Genomic DNA, 7,287 nt, shown 5'->3' on the forward strand with positions numbered 1-7,287 from the left:
ATGCATTACGTGTACTAAATTTTGCATCACTCGGGATATTGGGAGTGTTGTAATATATGCTCAGTCAGGATGCGTTTTTTGTATTATATTGAGTGGGCAATGCATTGTGCAACTGTAATCTTGCAATTTTTTGTAGTATTGTCTGCATTATATGCATGATATTATTTATATAGTTTAATACATTTTGTGTGTAACCCCTGTGCATTTTCATTTTGAGAAGATGCATTATCAGTTCATATGTGCATATTTTAGTATAGACAATGCATTATGGAACATAATTTATGCATTATGTTTACAAAAATATGCATTAGGTAGGGTATTGGATGTGTTGTAATATATGATCAGTCAGGACGAACTTTTTTTGTTATGTTGTGTGAGCAATGCATTGTGAAACTGTAATAGTGCATTTATTTGTAGTCTTGTCTGCATTATATGAGTGGTATTATGTATATAGTTTAATAAATTTTGTGTGTAACACATGTGCATTTTCATGTTGAAACAATGCATTGTCAGTAATATTTAATGCATTATTAGGCTGTGTTATTCATTAATTCATATGATATATGCATTTATATGTAAACATCTGTAAGCATTTTGTAGTCTACTTTATTGAAAACGTTATGATAGATTACTTTGTTTGTTCAATTTCAGAGAAGCGGCTAAGAACAGAAATCGACGATGCAGTAGATGATGTTATTCCAGTTGCGTTGGCTAAGAAGTTGAGGGATAGGTTGGCAGAGGGTGTCCCTAGTACGTCCGCATGTGATGGTGAACAAAAACAGATTAAGGGACGAAATAGTGAACATGTGTACTGTAGGCGAACATTCAGCCGAACAGTATGTGAATGATGTTTATTCAAATTGCCTTTATTTTAAACGCGGTTTACGTTAATTTGCAATCCAGTGTGTATTATTTTATTTGTCTATGTAGGTGTACGATTAACTCTCATAATGTTGAACACAAACCACATAATGTACAAATCCTTGTGCATAATGCAATGCCTACACTAAATAATGCATTTGTATATTATACACTAAATATATTAATCCATATACAGAATTCGACTCAATATGCTGTGCATCATATCTGCATATAATGGCATTATTTGTAAAAGATTATGCATTATTAAACTTTCTGTGTGTATTTGGGTGAATTGGTTTTGTGGTAAGTCACATGGATTAAATTTTATAGTTTATGTCGTTAACTTGTGTTTGGGATATTAAATTATATAGCAACCTATGTCGGCATGTATCAACTTAAAAATTAGTGTGCATTATTTTAATTGACTACATAGGTTTACTGTTAACTCTCATAATGCTAAATGTACGCCCCATAATGTATAAAGCATTGTACATAATGCAATTTCTGCATCATATAATGCACTTATATATTATACACTAAGTATATTAAGCCATATACAGAAAACGACTAAAAATACTTTGCATCATATCTTTATATAATTGCATTATTTGCAATAGATCATATCTTTATATCAGCGGGCTCTCGGGAAAGAGAGATTGAGTTAAACTAATGCTTATTAATAGAGTAAGTGACCAGTTTAAAATCTACTACCAAACCAAAAAATGGTTCTCAAAAAGCAAGTAAACCTTGGATTTCTATTACAACAAATCGACTAACAAGAAATATATGACCAAAAAAAGAACAGTGTTGTCAAGTTCTTCGACGCAACCTACGAATGCACGTAACACCTCGATGTCGGTCTCAAACCGTCTAAGAAACCCATAAAACATCGAAATCGCCTGCTTAGACACAGTTTGCCTATCGTCAACGGAGGAATGGGTAAGCAGGGGATCCTGAAACTCCCCATGTACAGCCTTGGCTAAGGGAGTCTTCATCCATCGGCTTTCACAGTATTTCTCCGGAATTTTTTTCACCCTTCCTCATCGCTTGTTTGCGCGTATCAAATCTAACTGCGCGGGCATATACCTCGTAAAAAGTGAAAGCAAATTCCAAGGAATGGAATTTCTGACCAACCACAGGCTTTAGCTCGGGAGAACATTCAGGTACAACAACCACTGTACAGAATAGGAAAAAAAATGGGTCAGCATAAAAGTACAATGTTGCCATGTAATATGCTGACAATTAATGCACGATTTTCATAAATTTATTTGGTAAAATATTTAAATTGGACAATTACGTGATTTATGTATATGTCAAACGCACGCTATTCTTAAACGTTGTTTTTAATGTGTACATACTACACCCTACCCCCTAGGCTTATTAAACCCTTAGGGGAAAACAAGAAACGTGTGCCAAATATCAAAACTACTAACCGATATTTAAGCCCTAGAGGAACGACGAATACTAGCGGTCCTATATTTATTTGTACATCCTATACATTGCAAATAACATATTATGCATTATACAGACATTATAATCCATTACGTGTATTCAATTGGTGCATTATTGGTACCAACTTTATTCAGTATACTATGTACATTGGAAACTTACGTGATTTAGTTATAGGTCAAACACAAGCTATTCTTAAACGTTGTTATCAATGTGTACGTACTATACCCTAGCCCCTAGGCTTATTAAACCCTTGGGGGAAACAAGAAACGTGTGCCAACATCAATACTACAACCCAATACTTATACCCTATACATTGCCGCTCACGTATTATGCATTATATAGTCAAAAAAATTCTTTATACTTTATCATTTTGTGCATTACATGTATCATTTTAAACTACTACCCTAGATAAGCTGAGAGCGAAACCCTGAAGGAATGTTTCATAATCGTGGTCTCTCATTATTTACTCTATCATGTACATGGCATTTCATATATTACGCATTATATAGTCTATATAATTCATTATCCATTACTATTTGGTGTATTGTTAGTATCAAATTACAGTACTACACTAGCAACGCCGTTATCTACACCCACAAGTACTGATATATACTAACGGGCCATCATCATGGTTTTGTCTCTCAGCCTATACTAAATCAGCAATCCCCCAAAATTGGGCAACCACAGGCCATAACAAGAACCTATCGGACAACAATTGAAACCTGGGCAAAAAAAATTTCGCAATATAGAACAATACACGAAATACGTGATCAACAAGTATCGGGTTAAAAAACGGATCTGAATTGGTATTCATACCGCCGATTGATACACAAATAACGCATACGGATAAAAAAGAATTGAATTACCTTCCATTATTGAGAGAAAAACGATTGCAACAACGCCGACGAACCAAGATCGAAAAACCGAGTATCCGCCAACCGAGAGTCGACAATTGCAACGTCGGAAATTCTAAAATAAAAAATTGCAACGATGGAAGATGGAAAAAATTGATTCTGGAACGCGTGGGAATACTTAAAAAAGCGTAAGATCTTCCAGGGAGGATTTCATGGAAATTTCCATAACCACCAACATATTATTTCCCTAATATGCCCTTACACGAATTAAAATTGATTAAAATGTAATATTTAAGTTCAATATTTTTGGCCTTAGGATGATGAAAATAGACGGTTGAGACGAAAAAGGAAAGAGGAGGAAATATGGGAAAAGAAAATGAATACATCCCTATATATATATAGGGATGTATTCATTTCCTTTTTGTATCTTTTGTTCTATTGTTCTTTTTAATCTCAGTCCTACGATTTTGTCATCCGACTGTTAGATTGATGCCACGTGTCATTCAATAATGCAGATTTTCAGTTGAATAATGCATACCGACTAATAATGCACCATTATAGTGTAATAATGCAGATTTTCAGTTAATAATGCACACCGACTAATAATACACCATTATAGTGTAATAATGCAGATCATCACAACCATCCAATTCAAGGATCCAAGGGTTGTGATCATATGATAACTCCTAAATCATATGATAATATGATAACTCCTAAATCACGTAATAACCCTATAACCAAATCTGAACCACACATATTTTCTAATCTTGTGGTTGAGATTCAAACTTAGATTTACTTCATAAAAAAAAGCGCGGGGTAAATATGTCATTTCCCTCGTTTAATTTCTGAATTTCGCTAAATATTAGGTTTACTGCATACAATGATAGTTTGCCGGATAGAATGATAATCTGAGTTGATAAAATGATACTTTTGGCTTATATATGTTAGGTTTACTGCATACAATGATAGTTTTGCCGGATAGAATGATACTCTGAGTTGATAAAATGATACTTTTGACTGATAAAATGATATATGTTAGGTTTATTGCATAGAATGATAGTTTTGTCAGATAGAATGATACTCTGAGTTGATAAAATAATATTTTTGACTGATAAAATGATATATGTTAGGTTTATTGCATAGAATGATAGTTTTGCCGGATAGAATGATACTCTGAGTTGATAAAATGATACTTTTGACTGATAAAATGATATATGTTAGGTTTATTGCATAGAATGATAGTTTTGCCGGATAGAATGATACTCTGAGTTGATAAAATGATACTTTTGACTGATAAAATGATATATGTTAGGTTTATTGCATAGAATGATAGTTTTGCCGGATAGAATGATACTCTGAGTTGATAAAATGATACTTTTGACTAATAAAATGATAAAATGATATATGTTAGGTTTATTGCATAGAATGATAGTTTTGCCGGAATCTATCATTTTATCGCATAGAATGATATATGTTAGGTTTATTGCATAGAATGATACTCTGTGTTGATAAAATGATACTTTTGACTGAGTTGATAAAATGATACTTTTGACTGATAAAATGATAAAATGATATGTGTTAGGTTTATTGCATAGAATGATAGTTTTGCCGGATAGAATGATACTCTGAGTTGATAAAATGATACTTTTGACTGATAAAATGATAAAATGATATATGTTAGGTTTATTGCATAGAATGATAGTTTTACCGGAATCTATCATTTTATCGCATAGAATGATATATGTTAGGTTTATTGCATAGAATGATACTCTGAGTTGATAAAATGATACTTTTGACTGATAAAATGATAAAATGATATATGTTAGGTTTATTGCATAGAATGATAGTTTTGTCGGATAGAATGATACTCTGAGTTGATAAAATGATACTTTTGACTGATAAAATGATAAAATGATAATGTTGGCCTATAAAATGATAAAATGATAACTGACAAGAATTTATTATGCATCCACACGATTATGCAGACTGTCAAAACACAATTCAATTTACTCTATCCATGTTGAATCTAGTCCACAACCAATCACATCAATATAAAAGACTCGGACGCCATATACATACATACATACATACGTGTAACTGAACCTCATACATCTGTTTTCATGAATAATCATCAGAAATTAAAACATGAGTAGTCGCAGCTTAACACCTTACAAACCAGATACTAAAACATAAATCAACTAAATCCGAATCGAAGTAGGTGTTCATTTTATCATGTTATCATTTTATCATGAGCGAAATTCAGAAATTAAATGAGCGAAATGACATATTTACCCTCTGCGCCTTTTTTATGAAGGAAAGCTAAGTTTGAATCTGAACCACATGATTAGAAAATATGTGTGGTCCAAATTTAGTTATAGGGTTATCACACAAATTGGGGTTATCATTATAATGCACCCCTATATATATATATATATATATATATATATATATAGGGTCTTGTTAGGTTGAGATTTTTTAGCTTAATTGAGAATTGAGATGCATTTTCAGCCACTCATATTGAAATGTCAACTGCAAGTAGATTATGTCAACTAAGGGGTATTATCGTCATTTCATTTCAATAGCCAGAATATCAAATGTCAACAACTCGTATTAAAATGTCAACAACTAAAAAAAATTTAATTTTTTTAATTTTTTTAATTTTTTTTAATTTTTTTAAAATTTTTTTAAATTTTCGCGCGATGTCAACTACTGAGACATGATGTCAACTACGATGTGTAGTCTGCACATCAAATGTCAATAGCTCTGCACATCAAATGTCAACAGCTTATAATTGACATTATATATGTGTAGTTGACATGAATTGTATATGTAGTTGACCTTATATGTGTGTAGTTGACATGAATTGTATATGTAGTTGACATTACATGTGTGTAGTTGACATGAATTGTATATGTAGTTGACATTACATGTGTGTAGTTGACATGAATTGTATATGTAGTTGACAAAAAATAAAAAAAAATAAAATAAATAAAATAAATAAAAAAATAAAAAATCGAAAAAAAATAATTTTTTTTAAAAAAATAAAAAAATATTTATTAAATAAAATATATGATGAAATTACAAATATGCCCTTTCACAATTAATTAATGTAAAAATATTTTCCATGTGGCAAATTCTGGACCACTCATTTAATAAAAATGAGTGGCTTATAATGCATCTCAATTCTCAATTAGGCTAAAAAATCTCAATTGATCACAACCCTATATATATATATATATATATGCGAATTGAAATAAGGTTGGAGGAGGACCTTGCCCTCAGTTGAGTTATTCCAATATTATTTTGGTACTGTTATTATATGCATGTTGTGATTTAGTATGAAACAATTAATAAAATTGTTGGAATAAATGTTCAAAAGTTTCCGTCACTTTTTTGCTCTGATTTTTTCAGATTTGAACAAAAGGAGGAAGAAAAGAAGAGCTGTGGGCAAAGAATATTAGATGTAGGCCATATAAATAGATGTTTGGAAAGTATCAGCTCTTTCTAAGTAGCATTTGAACTAATTTTTTTATTTTTTGTTTTGAAAAAGGTAACAATTATTTCAGTTTTGAGGGGTCTTAGAAAATGACTTTGTGTTATTTGCAGCCTGTAAATACAATCTCAAATTGTTTTTTGTTTGTTTGTTTGCCAATAATATTCTTGGCATTTCACATATTCTTCACAATATAGGGAAAATTAATCATTTTTTTATAATATGAATTGGGCCCATAGTTTGTGTGGTCCCATGTCCTATATCCAATCGCCCATCAAACTGACTTTGATTAAGAAATCCTAAGGTATGAAATGAAGGAGGATGTATGGACCACTGTTCTAATAATAGACAATATTGCAAAAATATTTTTCCAAATAATTCACTTAAATGGTAGTAGTAACATATTCACAGTCGTGTTGTTAGAAGGGTCGGGTTGGGCCCAATTGGTACTTCAGATTCTTGGGCCAAAAAATAGGTGTCATTTTCTGAGTTTTACCTGCACTTGGGGGAAAATAGTTTAGACTAATGAAATAACATATCAACGCATCAAATTGAGTACGATGTTCATGTAATAAAAAGAGTAAACGATAGTATAAAAGTGAAACTCGACTCTCAGAATATTTGGCG

The sequence above is a fragment of the Salvia splendens genome, chromosome 18, assembly GCF_004379255.2.
Source record: "Salvia splendens isolate huo1 chromosome 18, SspV2, whole genome shotgun sequence".
In the NCBI taxonomy this organism is placed as follows: Eukaryota; Viridiplantae; Streptophyta; class Magnoliopsida; order Lamiales; family Lamiaceae; genus Salvia; species Salvia splendens.